The sequence below is a fragment of the Apostichopus japonicus genome, chromosome 1 (genome assembly GCF_037975245.1).
Source record: "Apostichopus japonicus isolate 1M-3 chromosome 1, ASM3797524v1, whole genome shotgun sequence".
In the NCBI taxonomy this organism is placed as follows: Eukaryota; Metazoa; Echinodermata; class Holothuroidea; order Aspidochirotida; family Stichopodidae; genus Apostichopus; species Apostichopus japonicus.
This window is the reverse complement of record NC_092561.1, coordinates 9,565,971-9,583,507: the sequence shown is the minus strand read 5'-3', so window position 1 is coordinate 9,583,507 and position 17,537 is coordinate 9,565,971. Positions and strand designations below refer to the sequence as shown.

General features: G+C 38.7%; 2 protein-coding genes across 16 annotated transcripts in view; both read right to left on the bottom strand.

Annotated features, from left to right (window-relative positions):
• LOC139966802 (neuron navigator 2-like) overlaps positions 1 to 17,537 on the bottom strand; it is a 312,370-nt gene that overhangs the window by 23,221 nt on the left and 271,612 nt on the right. The gene's annotated exons all lie outside the window — the stretch shown is intronic.
• LOC139966892 (ras-related protein Rab-21-like) overlaps positions 1 to 17,537 on the bottom strand; it is a 178,118-nt gene that overhangs the window by 86,516 nt on the left and 74,065 nt on the right. The window lies entirely within an intron of this gene.

Genomic DNA, 17,537 nt, shown 5'->3' with positions numbered 1-17,537 from the left:
AACAACTTCAACCACACAAACACATATTAGCTTTTAAATACAAATAAAAGGATTAGCCTTCCTACCTCTCCTTCTTTCCCCTATTTAATGGATCCCTTTTTAGTACCAGATGTACTGTACCTTAGCAAAAATACCCCTCCAAGGATTAATTCGACCAATCAGAAGGAGCAATCTATACAAGCAATCAGAGACAAATATTGGGCCCAAAGTAAAGACAGTAAGTAAGAGAGGTTATAGAGGTAGAGTCAAGTGCAGCCTAACAATGGGAAACCACACTGGGTTTAAGCTAGGCACTGCTAACAAACAACTCTGAGGGGGAAAAACAAATCTCGAGGGAGACATCTTTACAAGTCTTAAAAGGGAGACGGGACCGACCATGGCCAGAGGTGAGTGACAATCTGGAAGGACCAGGACTGGAGACTGAATTAACTTAAAACACAAAAACATGTCCAATAGACCAGGTTTTCAATGGCACGCTCGAATTAAGTGGTGAGCGAAGAAAGAAAGCAAGCGTTCCGATAGGGGCGAAAATACAGACAGAGTTAAGTCTCTGGTATAATACAGAGGCTGTTTATTATTTTCTAAGAGGGCCCAAGAGAGACATTGGTTAGACCAATCTGAGCAAAACAGAATAACAAAACTTTAACTATACCTAGATGGAGCGATGTGCATGGTATAGGCTGATAAGGGGGCTCAACCCTCAAGCATTAGAAGGGTCCTTTATTCCTTACAAATTAGTGCAAGACTGTGGGCTGATTTGTTTTTTACTTTTTTGGGCAGGATTGAAATCTTTCAGGGAAGAGGGGTGGGGGGGGGGGGTGTGAGAAGGCTGGATTGGCCCATGGTCTGACAATTGAGAACCCCTGGTCTGGTAGAATGCAGACACTAACGAAAATTAATCAAAATAAACCAAACTTTAATGTGGAAAGAAGCAAGTAATGCACACTACAAGTTTTGATCAAGTCATTCGCAAATTAGGTAGTATGTGTAACCATGGTGTCAACATGAACATAAGATTTAACAAACATACTATTATGAAATTCACTTAGAGAAACTGATATCTGAGAGATAATCTGCGGAGACAATGGCTCTGAGCAAACAGGAAGAGAGAACCGATAGTAGGGAACCCAATCTTAGACAAACACCTGATTCACACGGATGGAAGGTGTACACAGCTGACTCAGAGAACTGGCAAACACAGCAAGTACATGATATCAATCATTCAAAGGGCGGTGGAAAAACTCTATAAATAACCAAGGTACATGGTTCAACTTCAGGGGTGCACTGTGTCTATGTATGTGCACTATGTAAGTAAAGGTACAGGCTTTTTGGGTAATGCTTATGTCTTAAATGATAGCATCAAGCAATATAACACAATCTGGTGTATAGGCTATGTGAACAAAGACGGTTGGAGCAGGGAGTTGCCATGGGCAACTCCCTGGTTGGAGGCTGGCTTAATTTCCACCCGACTGACGAGGCAGGGGGCTTCGAGAAGCAGACTCGTTTAGTTGTCTTGAAACAGTTTTAGCTTATTATTTCTTAGTCTTATCCCTCTTCTCCAACCCTATAATCCCAGCAACCCCTCTAAAACCCCAGCAAACCCTCTAAAACCCCAGCAACCCCCCTATAACCCCAGCAACCTTCCTCTCCCTCTTTACTTGTGAATACTTTTTGCTAAGTTACTAAAACAATACTCGATGACTAACTTGAAACCTTTTTAACATTTATCCCTAAATTTACTGACTTCAATCTACCATAGATGGATCAAGACAACATTAAATGGACCATGTCACATGTCAATGCCCCCATCGACGGTATTTCAAATGTGTAGAGTATATTCCGTGACCTAACAACATCCACTTGGCTAAGAAAATAACAATTACGAGACGGGTCTCTCTGCCGAGATCTCAAAATCACTTACGTTACCAAAGCGGGCCTCACGTTCCTCCAGGATAGAGTCGAGAGAGTAATTCCGATAGAAAGAATTTAGTGAGCCGTACCTCGCCGGCGGTTGTGTTACGTGATAGTTTTGGCCGTAACGAGTGTGTTGATTACTGAGTTTATGCCCTCGGGCAGAGTGGCTATCCAATGTGTCATACATCGGTGCTACAACTTACATCAACATTCGTATAGAAAATTGATCAAGAATGCCAATTGGTCAATGGCTATCAAAATGTACCTATCGCAAAATTGTGAATACTTTTGATACATTCACATATTAAAATTTTTCTGTCTCCAAACAAAACAAAACAAAACAAGAAAACAACAGAGGAAATCCCCTACTTTTTGCTGATAAATTTTCTGTAATTCAATTATTTCAAATATTCGTTTGCAAAATGTTTGTAACATCCATATGTAGACCATACAGTGGTCTACAGACAGATGACCTCCTAAGTTTAGCACAAATCTTGTCTATACTGAAAATGACATTTTCTCTGTTGAAAATCGATCAAGCTTTCATATCTTCCCAACTCTTGTGCAATGATGGAAACTTTGTGTCCTTAAATTAGTGAATCCAGATACAAGTTTCTGAAAAAAAGTATTTGAACTAGATGATTCCAAAAAGCTGATTTCCTCTACAAAAAATCCACTGAAGATAATAGGCTGTATAATCCCACTAACACACCGTACTGGAAGTACAACACCAACCGAAAAATACAGCAGATTGCTTGAACGTTTCTTTTAATCTATACAGCCTTTTCCAGACTCTTGTTAGAGTAAGCGATAGCTGTGCACCGTTCAAACGAACAAACACGGTCTTAAAAATTAAACGTCCCAGAGACACTCGGATACCAAAGTCTTACTTGGTTGTCCTGGTAATACGAACCCCTATACCAGGCATTAGGATAGCTTTAGATCAAAATCAACACATTAATTTGTTTTTAAGATCTACACTAGGCTTAGTCCATCTTTAGGAAAGCTAAGACCCCTGTTTGATTCAAGTTAATTTGTTAAAACCCTCACTGATATTGGCCTTTAACAAACTGTTCCTAATCCATGGCATATACTACATGGCTTCCCTTGGAGGCTTGGACCCGTCTCACCAATCTTAAAAACGAATAAGACCCTCCAGGGCAAGCTAGGATGTATCTCAAGTCTCCTCCCTACTCATGAAAAACCACTGGATTGTTGCTCTCGGGCTATAGGACAAGTTTTCTGGAATTGGTTAATTTTGGAAATATTTTCCGTGAAATTTGGTTATATTTGGTATTTTTTTTTCTCTTTTGCAAATTTTCAACGACCACAATTTTTTTCTCTTCTTTTATGGTCTCTATTACGTTATGGTATCCTTAAAATATTTAAGCCTACAGGTCCGAGAAGCCCTTAAGATATTTTTGTGGACTCCTCACAATTTAGATCAGTCAAGCAACATATATACACTTTGTCAGCTAGAATAAGTGATAATATCGCATTCAAATTCCAGCAGAAAATGTAACTTTTCAAAGATCAGATATTTTCCTGTAAGCGTCCCATCTCCATCCCAAAATACGAAGAGGAAACGGAGCAACTGCACAATCAAGTTTCATCGAACAAGATAAATTTGTTACAGTTTATAATGTTATCCACACAAGTTTTCTCCTCCTTGGAAAGAAAATGTTACACATATCATTGAAAACTACAAACTCTGTCACAGGTGGCAAATCACTGCCTCACCACAAAAACCACAAACTTTTCACAACTTTTTTCTCCTTCAGTCTTTCCAAAGCAGCCAGATAGTGATTTTCTTGACTTTCTCTGTGGAGGGTATAAAAGACAGTCACCCCAACTGATTGTCTCCGGCCTCCATGCAAGAAACACTAAAGAATAATGGATGAAGCCAGTACAATGTTTTAAACCCCTCTGTCCTCAAAAGAGAATCAATCTCAATTTAAGCAGCTTGAGGAACCATCACACCCACCCCTCCTTTGCACGGTTCAATGATCAAATCCCGTCACCCTTTTGTCAAAATTTCTCAAAAGCATCTTACCTTGGTTCCTTGATTGTTTGAGAGAAGATCTCTCTTAAAACTCTCTTGACCATCATTGAAAAGGAAAAATACAAGTATCTTAGCCCGACAAAAGGGGATGGAAATTCCACAGCTCTTACGAGGTATCTTTACCTTTTGGTTTTTCGAAATTGGTTTCTTTTTCTATTTTAAACAGTGTTATTGTTATATTTAGATCTCATCTATGCTAATTCTTGGGGAAATATTTGAAACTCTTTTACAATTCTGTTACTTTTCAGTTCAAGAGAGGTCCTGAACACTTTCTTCCCACTCAAAACTTTAACTCTTTCCCTTTTTGTCAAGGTCTTTTCTCAACATTTACAATGAATTGCATTTCATCAGATCAAGTTTTCCTTGTATATATGTCTACAACTTTTTGATTTTTCATGTTTCCTCAAAAAGAGAATTAAGAAGGGAGAACTTTCACGCCAGGAAGTTTGACTTTGAGCTGAGGATCATATCCGGATCACTGATCGCTGAGATCCCTCGCTTGGGATCTAGTGTGAAAGTTCTCTATGTGTGATCTAATGGGGTTCTAAAATTTGGTAATTGATACTAGAAGGAAGTTAGAAACATTTCTTTAAAAAAGAAAAGCTGCATTCCCCAAATTCCATTGCAGTTCTACCCTACACACGGTAGCTAGGATATTAATGAATACAACGGACTATATGTAACAGTGCATAGGCTAACCTCAAATATTGCAGATCTTTATGTTTACATGAATACCTGAGGGTAGTGCTTTGTCAGCCATGTTTACAGGACCAGGTGGTCTCCTGGTTTTTACCTGTACTGACTGCATCCTATTAGCAAACACTTGTCCACTACACCTTAATGTGTATTAGGTTCATCGTGTCTATTGTCAGTGACCCTCAGATCAAATAGTGATGGGATTTAAGAGAATTTATTTATTGATTTATAAACAATTGCATCTATCAATTGGCTACTATTGTTTCCAGGAAGGCCAGTCATTATTTACTATTCCCCCAGAAAATAATTGATCCAATTTAAATGGGCAGTGAGCCAGAGAATGCAATGAACTCTGTACTTTGAGGATTAGCACAACAAAAACATGGAGAGATAAATACATTGACACTATACAATAGCATAGTTGTATATGTGTGGTAACTGTGAACTGCAACACTGTTAATTACTGTAGTAGCAAGCAACACTGTTAACTACTGAAGTAGCAGGCAACACTGTTAATTATTGTAGTAGTGAACTGCAACACTGTTAAGTACTGTAGTAGCAAGCAACACTACTGTAGTAGTGCACTGCAACACTGTTAATTACTGTAATGGTGAAAAGCAACACTATTAAGTGCTAAAGTGGCAAGCAGCACTGTTAATTACTGTAGTTAGCAACTAGCAAGCAACACTGTTATTACTGTAGTAGCAAGCAACACTCTTAAGTACTGTAGAAGCAAGCAACACTGTTATACTGTAATTATTAGAATTATTGAGACATGTCGAGTACATATGTACCTAACCACCAGAGATTCTACATTAACTATGTCAGAGGCTCAGGGGCGGCGATCTGTTTCAAATATTGGGGGGGACATTTGCTTGGATGCAGGCGAATTACTATCAAAGCGGAGCGCCACCATTGGTTGGCGCGCAGCGTACAAGACAATTTTTGGTTTTGATAGCCCCCCAGATCACTGGAAATGGCACTTCTCGGGCTTGAAAATGACCAACCAGATGTACACTTTTGCCTGAGAACCAAGTTTTACCTAATAGATTTTTTTCTTCATTCATCATACATTTTTTCAAGATTGTCACCAGTCACACATCATGTTCGACCTCATTGCATCCCCTGTGGATCATTGCTTTTGTAGGTAATTCTACGTAACGCCCCTTAATACCCGTCAGCCCCACTTTTCATGGTTTTAAGCCCATTATTTGTTCAGAATTTGAATAATAAATTCACTTCAAAACATACCCATAATGTTGCACAAAATTTAATCTATGGACAACCAATATAGAAAAACCCCCCTCAACCCCTAACAGACCGGTCAAAATTGCACGAGTAGAGGGAAGTATGATGAAGAATGTTGTTCAAAGAATTTTCGAAAATTCAGACACAGTTAAATTATTGGTGTAAAAATATTGAAACCTCTTATAACGGCTACTATAAAACTTCGATATCATAGAAAATACCAAAAAAATATGCTCGAGGGGGAGGGCGGTCTCCACCCTTCACCCCCCCTCCCTTGGCTAAGCACCTGCGGTTAGAAATCTTGTAGGAAACAGGCCAAATGGAAACCCAGTGAACCCATATCGATGTGGATCATATGTGTGATTGTACGTACTTACACTCATACACAAGATTCCAACCAAATTTCATTACGGATGCGGTCCGTCTAGCTATTCATTTCGAAAAAAGAGTAAAAACTACTTTCGGTCATTTATAGTAACATATTGTGACACAGTTAAACAGGCGCCTTGTGAGGAATTTGCCACGGGAGGGGCAAAGCTTGTACCCAGACTATCTAAGCCTAGCGCCACCATAAGTTGGCGCGAGGCACAAAAGAAAATTTTGGCCGAAAATGCCTCCCAGATTGCTGGAAATGGCACTTCCCAGGCCTTTTAAGTTGCATCTAAGCATTTTCTATTTTGAAATTACTAGCCATATCATAAAAAAATACAAAACATATGCTTAAAAAAAAACTATGCCACCAAATATTGGGGGGATATTAGATACTATATCCCCCCCAACAAAAATATTGGGGGGGACATGTCCCCCCCGTCCCCCCCATGATCGCCGCCCATGCAGAGGCTGACCAGAGAATTAAAGAAATAAGCTGGAGCAATGGGCCAGAAAGTATAAAAAATTCACTACAATACATCTAAGCAGAGCAATGTGCATGGTATGCCCTAAGGGGGTGCACACAGTCAAATGCTAGTGGGGCAGGGTACAAGATTGTGCTACCTTATTTGCCGGCTGATTATAGTCCTTAGGCGGGTGTGAAATCCTTTGTGGCCCGGATTTGGGCTGCTGTCTGCCCAATGAGAACCCTGAACTAGACTACATGGTCATATATATTAATATATATATCAGAAAGGTTAAAATCAGGTAAAATAAAGTATGAAAAAGAGCACAGATTTTTTTTTTTAAAACAAATTCCATTGTTTATCATTTACTGGTTACTTTTCCCCTTGTCCATTTTCTTGTGAAATAACAGAACATGGTGAACAAAATGAAATCTCAAATGAAGTGAAAACACGATAAAACAGCGAATGGGAACAGAATAGGTCAGAATAGAGAGAACAAACTGAAATGCTTTTACCTGGACAAGATCTTCTCTATTTCTTCAGTTTGTTCCAAAAAAAAACCTTTCACAATAAAACACTATATAGTATCTTGGATATTGTCATTCTTCCACTCACCACTCCAAACAGGAAATGAACAAAGTTTTTGACACAGTATACATGCCTACAAATGCTAACCTTAACTAGCAGGTGGCACTAACATATTACAGTACCCCTGGGATGTCTCCTCAATTCCAACTATATGCCTTATTTGAACTGATATGTATGGGTTTATTGGATAATAATAGATTTTGTATATATTCGATGGCACACTTATATGTCACGCCTGGAAGGTTTTATGTCGCCAATGGGGGGTTGTACAAATATGATATATATAACTATGCAAACCTTAGGAATTCCAACTGTCTGAATTTCCCCAGGTTTGTTTTTCTGCATTTAAAGGAGGGGTATTGGAACCATGTGGGTAGTGCATTGAACCAGGGATACTGAAAGAATGGTAACTGCTGGCAACAGGGTTGGCATGGAAACCTTCCCTAGTTTTCATAACCTAGATCCCAACATTCCACGGGATACCCCATATCTCCCGTGGATCTGACTGTCACAACTACACATCAACTGTAAGAAACTGGGATTTTCGTTTTCTTCACCCCCATCTCCTTGCCTCAACTGTTTAACATTGCCCCAAGGTTTCTTTTTTTAACAGAACCCCCCCCCCCCCAAAAAAAAACAGGACTTTCTGCTCTCATACAAACTATCCAAACTTGCAATGCTTAAAATGAAGCCTCATTTGCATATTCTCCAAAACCATTTCAGGGTCTCCCTAAAAATTCAAACTTTCATGTGAAACCTTTAATTATCACATGTTCGACGTGCTTTAACCTCTCCCGACGGACCCCTCGCCATCCCAAAATCCCCCTCCCCCATCCTGCCCCCACAAATAATTATTAGTCATGAAACTATGGTGTTAAATAATTTACCAATCCGGTATAACATTCATGATTTACAAGTCTTTGCATTCATTAACGACAGACATGTGACTCACCCTATGTAAATCTATACACCTAAATTTTCCACACAATTAGCAACAGAGTGTATGTTTCCTCCTCTGCTTTTAATTTTGAAGTGACCTGCTTTAAACCTCCTCCGAAAATAATACGAACGGACACAGACATAGAAAGGATGAACTGACGAAGGGGTTCAAAAATTTCAGACTGAATTTTGAAATCTGATGCCGTGTTATTTTTCCTCTTCTAGCCCAGATGAATTTGTGATTCAATACCTCTCAACCTACTTGAAGCAAGTCTACGAGAACCTCCAGGGAAGATTGCCCGTGTTATTGCTATGGTAACACTCGGGACTGATTTATGCAAGTCAAGTGTACGTACTATGCCCAATGGGTTAATGCCAATGGATAGGGGGAATAATAGATAATTTACATTCAAACTGACACAAAGAAATTTACTAAGCAGTTTTGAAAGGAAAAGCAGTATTTAGTATAAAACTCAAAAGGTAGAAATTCCACCCTTAGACTGAATAGCTCATAGAGGAAGAAAAAAATCCATCCAATATTGTTTCTAACGACAACTGCTGACTGTGACACTGACTCTTGAAGGGTGCAAAGAGTTGGAATTCCTCGAGGGATTTAGGCTTTAATTATCGTTAATTCCAACTTAATCCGACAAATGGCCCTTAGCAGTACGATATTTCAAGTTCGCATATTCCCCCTCATGCAGTTAGCAGCTATTTTATAGTTCTTTCTAACATTCTGCCAAGAACAAAAATCGTGCTGTGAATATTCCAGTGTCACGGCTTCGAATGAGACAACGTTTAATTGGTTATTGACAAAATAATGTGGGAATACTTGTTTTAAGTGATGTCACATGATTATGGCCTAAACGGTACTATCAACCAAGAAAAAAAAAATGAAAAGAGAAAAGTAAATTTCAGGTGAAATCTACATATGTTTTCTTTTTAATTTCTTGACAGCTGGACAGTTAGGACAAGAAAATATTGTCACATCAAGACTGCATTTGGTCAAGTTTCTTTTGCAGGATTTCTAATTGGAAGTTCAAATTATTCTCTTTCAATTAACGCTGAAGCTACATGAAACCCTGAATGTTACTTTTAACCATACTTCATTTGATATTAGTAACGACAAGTTATGTCATTTACACAAAAGTTGTCAGTTAACATATTGAAAATTTACTAAGATATTATTCACTGGTACAGAGAGACAAATCATTTCTGGATTAGAAAGTTCTTCTCACTAAAGAACACTAATTCAAAACATAACTTTTACTGAAATTTTCCAATTACGAGAAGTTGACACACTTAAAAGACAACAGAGATTGAGCACACTCACCAGTTACAAAGCAAACCCAATAAAATCCTTTGTTTAAGATCCAACACCTACACTTGCCCGCTCTTAAAACCAGAATGATGTGGTCGATTTCTCTGAGCTGTTTAAATAATCCTAATAGAATGAAGAAGGTACATATACATATACCGGTATTCAAGGTTTGTTAACCTTGATCGGCTTACGAGCCCCACTATTTTACTCCTAGGTCAACGTCGTCCTCGGAGACACAATAGCCGAATCTGTCATGTTATACCTCCATTCAAAGAGAACAGGATAATTAGCCTTTCAAATTGTCTGGTGATAAGTGAAAACCTATACAGTGAAGAGATCTACCAAGGAATGCTATAGACTCCAAAAAAAAAAGAAAAAAAAGAAGAAGCTAGGCTTCTAGTAACAATAGGTAAATGGATCATGTGATTGTCCCGACTCAGTTGCACATATTCCAGCATTGAAGTCGTTAACGCCTATGACCACTAAAGAAGTGATAGGCGATTGGCCCTGTTCTGATGGTATTTTTTTGACCACGGATGTCCTTGCGGTCATACCCTACGGTAAGAATGAAAATTAGGAGCCTTCGACCCTTTAATAGCTTGTCGTGCCATGTCCTGCTGTCACCCCCTATGGAAACTATTCACCACTTCTTCAAAAATTTTTGGTTTTTAATTTTTGCAATGTATTTTCTCTTCCTAACAGCTCCATACCACCGTTGCGAGGACTCCGACATAGCGAACCTATCCGGGTCGAGGCTATATTTATCACGCTCCCTATCACATTGAGATGTGGTCAGAAGGCTTGGAATGTCATCTTGAAATCATTGTCATCACCGTTATTAAGGAGCACCCTTAAAACCACCTAATTAGTCGGAGCATTTCGCTGCCCCGAGCCATCCAGTTTTCATTCCCATTACTTTACACTAACTGCACAGGGTAAGTCTCTGCCCTAATTTTTGCTACTCCTCTGAGCCTCTCCCCCCCCCCCCCCCCAAAAAAACAGTAGTAATTATTTATTCATTTTCCAAATTGGTGCAAATCATAACTGGAGGGCCTTTATATAGATCATGCATACGTCGCAGGGATTCGAGGTGCACAGTTCTATCTTGATCTTCAGACATCGTCGTGATATTAGTAACGACGACCGGGACGATTCGAAAATGTCATAGACTGTCCTTTAAGTACTTTTTGGGTTTTTAAATTTATTCTACATGGGGGGTGAATGATTCATGATGACATTCAGATATAACTCTGAACATTTTCTTTCCCACTTTTCTACAGTACCATTGTTCACATGTAATTTGAAATTTTGAATATTAATATTGTAAAGTTTGGAAGATGAAATAACTTTGCAATGGAAAAAGATCGTAATCTTTTTGGAATTTGAGGCAATCACGCTATTTAACGACTCGAACAAATCCCAGGCCACTCGACAGTCTATTACAATATTTATCAGAAAGATTTATCGAACGTTTTATGCGCATGGACCGATTCGGTTGGGCACCTTCGAATTCACACATTATTGCATCATTTTTGGAGCATTTAATCTGCAGAGAATGTAAATCTTCTCATTCTCACTTCATTGGAAGCCTTAACTATCTGGCACAGAATTAATCCTCTAAGCTCGACTATTCACAGTAAATGAGCACTTTAAGACTGACAAGGGGGCTTGGAGCCTTGGACAACAATACCAGTCCCAAGTTAAGCAGATTAAAGGGCTTAGAGGATTGCCATGGCGACAGACTTTAGAAGTATGAAGGGGGGGGGGGCGGTTAAAAGATAAAAGGAAGAATTACCATGGCTGACAAGTCAGAAGTAGGAAGGAGTCTACACCATCCAATCTATTATTACATTATTCCACACTTCTCTTCATTTATTATATAGGTCTCTCATTCTCTAAAAGATTTCAATTGTTAGTGGAACAAAAAGCAGAGAGAAGAAGTGCATATCACGCCACCTTTTTCGACCCAGTTTAAAATGTCCGGAGAATGAATCGGCCGGCAGCCTTTATGCTAAAATATCGAGAGGAGCCATTTCTCTAAATCTGTAGGGCCAGCCAGCTCATGAAACAGTCAAAGTTCATTCTCTAATCAGGCCTGACAAGAGGGGGAATGGGAGAGGGGGTGAACACAGCTCCATGGTACAGGTCAAATAGGGGACAGGGGGGTAGGAAAATGTGGGATAAAGAACAAGATATTCTTCATTTTCATAAAATACTTTAGGAAATTGAAGATTTCAAAAAGGGGGAACCAGTGATATAATTGTTCCATGGGATCAGAAGAACCCCAGGAGCATTTTGTTTCTACTAGTCATGAACTATGATCTTTTTTCAATTTCCCAGAACCTGAAAATGAGCTAGGAGATCCTATTAATGGTTGCTTGACCTCCTCCTCATCTGCAATTCTTTAAAGCCCCATTATTTCCCAATAAAATTTTGATTTGGCAATTATACCCCTCATTGCTTAAATCACCTTTAAATATCACAGTAAATCTTGATACAACATTTATCACATGACATCACTTAGTCTAGTTCTTGATAAACTGCAACTCTCTAAGAAGTAACAATTGGATGAATTCCTATTTCTTTTTTATAGCTTTGGTCCATAAACGAAGCTGCCAGCCTGCCATCCTATACCACATGACTCAGTCATAAATGCTGCCGGGAGACCCTGTCGAGAGCATTGTTAATAATACAGATTGTTTATCTAATCCTACGAACGGATGATATTTTATGATCTTCTTGCATTATTATGTACAAGTCCTTACAAATATCGCGACACATAAAGTCGACGAGCTTTGAGTTATAACGTCAGACCCTGTTAATGAAACTCCTCTCGACTGCAGGTATTTCCCTCCCCCCATTTGCCGACGATGTTTGTAGACACGAGGCGGTTAATGACCTCGTCGACGTTCTAGTTTTGTTTTTCCCTGCCTGTTACGGCAGTGTCGTAGTCATTCTTCGATGTAATTCCATACTCAAGCCCCTCTTGAACAAAAATCATCCCCCCTAAACCAAATAGTTGAGTGCCATAACAAATATCCTTTTTTGATGAAATTTGTAAGTAGGAGAATTCATATAAAACAGTTTCATTTCTTGAAGCAGCTTCTGCTATATATTGCTACCAATAATTTCTATGTGTTTTAATAAGAAATCTTTCATTGGTGTGGTTTTACCCCCCCCCCCCTCTCCCCGCAGCTAATGGGACAATAAAAATAAAAATAAATGAAAATAAAAAAAAAGATAAAAAATACCTATGGATATTTTTTTTAGGGTCTTTAAACTTAAGCCATCAACATGAGATGATTTTCCATTGCTTTGAGACAAATTTTCTATTATTTTAAATAATGTCCATCCACTTATTTCCAAAAACAATGAAGAGCAGAGAAAAATTCTTCCTGTCTCTATATTTTCCTATATTTTTTTTTGAGGGGGAGGGGGGGTGAGGAGGGAGGAGGGGGAAATTTTCACTTTCACAATTGATAAAGTAAAGTGTGAAATGATTCATACGTGTCAATTATATTAATTAATTCCTTTTAGTGGCCTCTACAAATGGCAAAGCGTGTCGGACAAGACAGTTTCTCACCCTGCTCATTCTTGACCAGATTCAGCTAATCAATAAACATAATTTTCCCCTTGGGCTTTGATGACCAAAATACCCCAAAATGGAAGAAAAAAAGGGCGGACAAATCTTGTAAACACTAAATTGACAAAAGGGAAACTTCAAACCAAAATTGATAACTTTCGACTTATCCCAGATGACCCATATTTTTTTTATTGGCTGCCGATTTGAGTACTGTAAACAGGTCATAATGCAAATAGTATATATATGTTTACCACTTCAAAGCTCACACCAACACCACAGCACAGGTGGACATTTCTTTCACACCAATAGCATTTGTTATACCCGTCTCAAAATTGATTTGCACTTCTTTGAACTGTTCTATTTGCAACGAAGGATACATAACAGAAATGCCTCTATAGCAAACCTCTGAACATCATGAAATGGTTGCATTTTTAATTTTCCCCTTGATCAGAGGAATGTTAAGTATAGTATAAACAAATTATGGTGATATGTTTGACAAATTAAAAACAGCAATGTATAACTCACACAATCACTTTACTTGTAAGACTGATATTCGTCCAGTTACTCGTATAGGTTTTTCCAAAATTCCGGCTTACCCGCATACTAAATGACCGAACGGTTTGGTTCTAACTGCACTACTTGTAACACCCAGAACAGTCCCAACTCACTTCCATATACATCACTACAACAGAGCTCCTCACCGCATGGAAACAAATGCTTCTTTGTATATAAACTACTGTACTTTTGATTCTATACACACATAGCCCTAACCAAAATTATGACAAAAACATGCAGTTACCAGGTTGTTTGTCTCGATCCCGACCCGATTTTTTGGGGCTAATAATAATTAAGATTCCACCTGGATTCCAAGGTAACGCTATCACCTCTGGACTAAACCAAATATTTCAAAACATGAATATTTGCATAAAAACCACTGGCCTTGACCTTCCTTTGTCTCCTCAGCATCAAAACCTGTAAAACCGCACTGAATCATAATAATTGCCTGTCAATCTTAGCTTTTAAAAGAAAAAAAAAATTGTAAAAAATATGTGCAAACAAGTAAAGTCCTTATTGATTTGTGGCTGGTTTGTCTGGGTGTTGATTCGCAGAAATCTAAAGCATTTGCCACAAAAAAACAAAAAAGTGCATCTCATCGCCTAAGTTCAATCTGATCGAACTGCTTGATTGAGTTCAAAGAAAATAAAGCTTTTCTAGGAGGAAAAAACACAACTTGAAGCAAATAAAGATTGATATGCTAAACGATAGGATGAGTAATCTGATACAATTGACTAAAACAGTTTGTTAACAAATGGCATTAAATTAACTTTTTCTCAGTAAAGGTATGCCATATGTAAAAGGTACTACGATTGTTCCTCAGTATTAAATTACAAATAATCTGCCATTAAAACCCAACAAAATATTAAAAATCTTCATATAATAATATATAGTTCAGATATTCTGAATGCCTAGTCAATTCCTCACCCCCCCCCCTCTTTAAATAAAATCACCAGGCACAACTTATTTTGCCCTAAAAAGTTATAATTACTATGATAATGAGAATGCACTATTACTTCTCTCGCGAATATTCTCGCAGGCCTCTAGCATATTTCCCAGGCACTTGGCCCTAGACACCAGCCCACTAAGCACCAGTCTACTCTGACTCAGCAACCCCCCCCCCTCATGGGGCCTGGATGTGCTCTGCACTACTGTGCACATTTAACTATTAGACGAAATGACTTCATCTGAACTCTTGTCAACTTGGCATGCTCCTTTAAGTGGCACCTTGATAATTTGTGGAAAAAGCAGAGGTAATGAAAAAAATCCTATTACGAAACGATACACCCAGCCTGAAGGATTAGATGGTGTTTCTGGTGAACTTGGAGCGCATGGTTGTTATGGTAACAAACTCACACTACAAGCCCCCTAAATCTCCTAATTCAACTTTGTGCAATTATTTTGCCAGTGTTCATAATTTAATATGTACAACATCAAGGAGTGCGTCGTCGTTGCAGTAGCAGCTCTCTGGCAAAAAATAATTGCAGAACAGAAAGAATTAAGTAACACAAATGTATACTGTACAGTAGAGCAAAGAGCTAGCGTAGCAACAGCGTAATCGAATTTCAAAGGACTCGGGGATATTATCACAAAAACTAGCCAATAAGAAAGGACTAGATGAAATATAGTCTCAAAAGACAATCAAAACATTCTGTTACAGCAATCACTTTTTGTTTTTATAATAACAAGTCCCTTCGGAAATAAGAGGGATTGGAGCCAAGGAGGGTGGAACCCTGAGTGTAAAGAGATGCAAAGTTATACTTTTACTATTTTAACCATATTCCATTACGATCATTTCTTCGTTCAACGGTTATACTTCTACGATAAAATGATCTTCCACATTTTGCAGTCGTGTAGTCAATTTTTGAACCCATAAAAGGCATACTCTCAATCCTACCCCAATCTCCTATCGTCACAACTTAGGACTACACAACACCATACTTCATAAAAGCTAACATACCGACGAACCCCCAAAAAATATTGAAAAAAAAAAAATTGAAAAAAAAAAAAATTGATTTTTTTAAATATTTTTTTTTAAGGAAGTTGTTCAGTCCCAGCTTCTCTATTAAATAACAATTTCTTATCTGTGATTTATTGAAATTCCCCATCATGCCTGCAAGGAGCAATGTACATTGTAGAAGTGATTTCTCCTTTCTCTTTACCTCATTTTTTCTTTCTTCCTTCCTTCCCTCATCCTTACTACCTACAGTGGTGACTGTAACCAGAGCTAGCTCATCCCAGGGGCCATGATTAATCAGTCGCAGCACCAACCAGCCTCTCTCTCCTCACCACAAAACGGAGGTGGCTGATGAAGCCCTCGAGAAGATCGTACCCATTATCTCTCCAGCCGTTTTCGTATCTTTGTCCACTTATTTGCTCGAACATGACTCATCAATTAACGCAAAGCCTCGGTCAGGCAGAATGTGATTCATCCATCCATACCATTGTGCAGCAAATTTGGGTTTTTTTTTCCCTTTTTTTTATAAATTTTTGGGGGGTCTTTTAAATTTTTTAATTCTCCCATTTTTTTGTTGTTGGGAGAGACGGAAAGCAAACATTTGGCTTTCGGCGCTCCAAGGTACGGCCATGTTCCATGTCTCGGGTGTATGTTACAACACCGCTTGAGACAAGTACATATTCATTTTACGAGATGGCTGCATAGCATGAGAGACGAGGCCCCTTTGAGAGGGGGATATATATATATATATATATATATATATATATGCTCTTCAAAAGATGCATAAAGCAGGAATGAACATTCTTCCATCAAGAATGATATCCTAACGTACTTGTTGAGAGATAGCAATTACCAGATCAGCATCTTTAAAGTGACGCACTATGATTGCTGACAAAGGAACATTGAACTGTAGACTATGACTAAAGCTTTGTGAGGACACAGACAGCCAGCTTCACTAGGAGGGCGGGGGAGGGTGGGGAGGGAGGGGGGGCAGAAGGGAAGAGATGAGAGATTGCAAATGAGTAATTTGTCCAAGCATTGAGAAATGAGCATTCAAAAGGTGACACAATTCACCAAGGTTTTGTTACCTTCCTTTGTTTAATCAATTCCAAGGTATGGGAAGAGGAGGCGAAGGGGGGGGGGGGGGGGGGGGAGGGGAGGGGAGCTACATATTTCTTCTTGCATATTTTTGTGTAATTCTAAATTTAACAGTGATGTCAATTAACTGAACATCTCCCTTGCCTCTTCAAAATTGCTCACTAAATTAATTGATTCGGTATTTACAATGGCGTCGAGGTAAAGGACAAACGATCTTGTAAAACACCGCATAAAAGCTAGTCACAAGATGTCCCAGTAGGGCCGTAGCGTGTCTTTTTGCAGGGCACTGCACTTTAACTGCTCCCACTGGAATTTTGCTCCATTCTATTCTGCTAACCATCTCGATCCCTGAGTCTCTTTCTGTCTTTGATACCTATTTAACCTACTGATTAAAAAAAAAAAAGGAAAAAAAAAAAACCCGAGCCACATGCCTCTCTCACTCAGCGCTAATCTGATACGACTTCCCGCACAAAGAGTTTAGTTAACTTCCCGACCAGGATGCCATTTCTCATTTATTTTTCCAGGGAGCAGGACGGGACGGAGGGTGCACTTAAGTGATACACAAGTCATGTGAGCTCTGACATGCATATATATATATATATATATATATACATACAGAAAGAACAAGACTGCTCACTGCATGACACTTAATTCACATTATGCATAGGCTACATTAATGTGTACATTAGTTTTGTCTTACAGTGACAAGGTATATAATGTTTATCATGAAGAGATGCTGA